This window comes from Pteropus vampyrus, unplaced genomic scaffold (assembly GCF_000151845.1).
Source record: "Pteropus vampyrus isolate Shadow unplaced genomic scaffold, Pvam_2.0 Scaffold318, whole genome shotgun sequence".
Classification (NCBI taxonomy): Eukaryota; Metazoa; Chordata; class Mammalia; order Chiroptera; family Pteropodidae; genus Pteropus; species Pteropus vampyrus.
This window is the reverse complement of record NW_011889099.1, coordinates 406,763-408,580: the sequence shown is the minus strand read 5'-3', so window position 1 is coordinate 408,580 and position 1,818 is coordinate 406,763. Positions and strand designations below refer to the sequence as shown.

The following is a 1,818-nucleotide window of genomic DNA, read 5'->3' as shown; positions in this document are numbered from 1 at the left end:
TTTTTTTCATTTCCATTTTCATGAAATATCCTTTTCTATCCCTTTACTTTCAGTCTCTGTGTGTTTTGATCTGAAGTGAGTCTCTTGTAGGCAGCATATTTAAGGGACTTATTTTCTTACCCATTCAGCCACCTTATATCTTTTGACTAGAATATTTAATTCATTTACATTTAAATTAGTTGTTGATTTGTAGTTACTGCCATTTTATTATCCGTATTTTTGATCTCTTCTTTTTCTCTTCTTCTTCTTTTTTTGTAAACGCTTATAGTATCTGGTCTTCCTAGGTGGTCTCCCATCCAAGTACTAACCAGGCCCGATCCTGCTTAGCTTCTGAGATTAGACGAGATCGGGCACATTCAAGGAGGCATGACTGTAGACTTTGTCTCTTCTTAAAGAAGTCCCTTTAACATTTTTTTGTAATGCTGGTGTGGTGGTGATGAACTCCTTTAGTTTTTTTTGTTTGTTTGTTTGTTTGGAATGCTCTTTATCTGTCCTTCAATTCTAAATGATAGCTCTGCTTTATAGGTAACTTTGGGTGTAGGTCTTTCCTTTTCGCACTTTGAATATTTCATGCCAATCCCTTCTATCTTGCAAAGTTTCTGGTGAGAAATCAGCTGATTACATTATGAAAACTCTCTTGTAGCTGCTTTTTTCTTGCTGCTCTTAAAATTCTCTCTTTGTCTTTAACGTTTGGCATTTTAATTATTATGTATCTTGGTGAGAGACTCTTTGAGTTCATCTTATTTGAGACTCTGTGTACTTCCTGAACTTGTATGTTTATTTCCTTTGCCAGGTTAGGAATGTTTTCTGTCATTATTTTTTTAAATAGGTTTTCAATTCTTTGTTCTCTCTCTCCTTCTAGTACATCTATGATCCGAATGTTAGTATGCTTTATGTTGTTAAGAGGCCCCTTTAAACTGCCTTCATTTTTTTTTTGGATTCTTTTTTCTTGTTGCTGTTCTGTTTGGATGTTTTCTGCTACTCTATATTCCAAATTACTGATTTGGTCCTTGGCTTCATCTGATCTACTGTTGATTCTCTCTAATGTATTCTTTATTTCAGTTATTGTAGTTTTCATTTTTGACTGATTCTTCTTTATATTTTATGTCTTCATTTTTATGTTTCCTATCTCTTTATTGAAGTTCTCACTGGGATTATTGAGCATCCTTATAACAAGTGTTTTGAGCTCTGTATCTGGTAGATTGATTGTCTTCATTTTGTTTCATTCTTTTTCTGGAGCTTTGTTCTGTTCTTTCATTTGGGGCATGTTTCTTTGTCTCCTCCATATTTGCTGTCTCCCTGTGTTTGTTTCTATGTATTAGGTAGAGCTGCTGAGTCTCTTAGTCTTAGTAGATTGGCCTTATGTAGTAGGTGTGCTGTGGGGTCTCAGAGGATCACCAGGGCAGAGTTAACCATGTTTACCAGATTGATGGAGATCAGCTATGATGCCCACCTGCATCTGCACACTGGGTGGGGGAGGACTCAACAAAGGAACAATGGCTCTCCCACACTTCTGTCGGGGAGAAATCTGCCCCTCAAACCCTTGCCCTGAAGCCAGACAATTCAGTTCCTTCTCATATGTCCCTGACACCTTTTGAGCTGCTGCCCCACTGCTGGAGCTCAGAGCAAGTGAGTCCATCAGTGAGTCAGTTTCTGTTTGGGCCCTTTAAGAGGAATGCCTGGGACTTCAGCAGTCCCCATCTCACTCAGCCACACTATCTGCTGGTTTTCCCAGCCAGAAGTTATGGAGACTTCTCTTTCTGGAACTACAGTCTTGGGGTGGGAAGCCTGGTGTGACGTGGGAGCCCTTACTCCTCA

The 1,818-nt window shown here is 38.9% G+C and overlaps 1 pseudogene; it reads right to left on the bottom strand.

Moving 5' to 3' along the window:
- Window positions 1-259: 259 nt before the first annotated feature.
- Window positions 260-378, bottom strand: LOC111730521 (annotated as a pseudogene).
- Window positions 379-1,818: the final 1,440 nt, after the last annotated feature.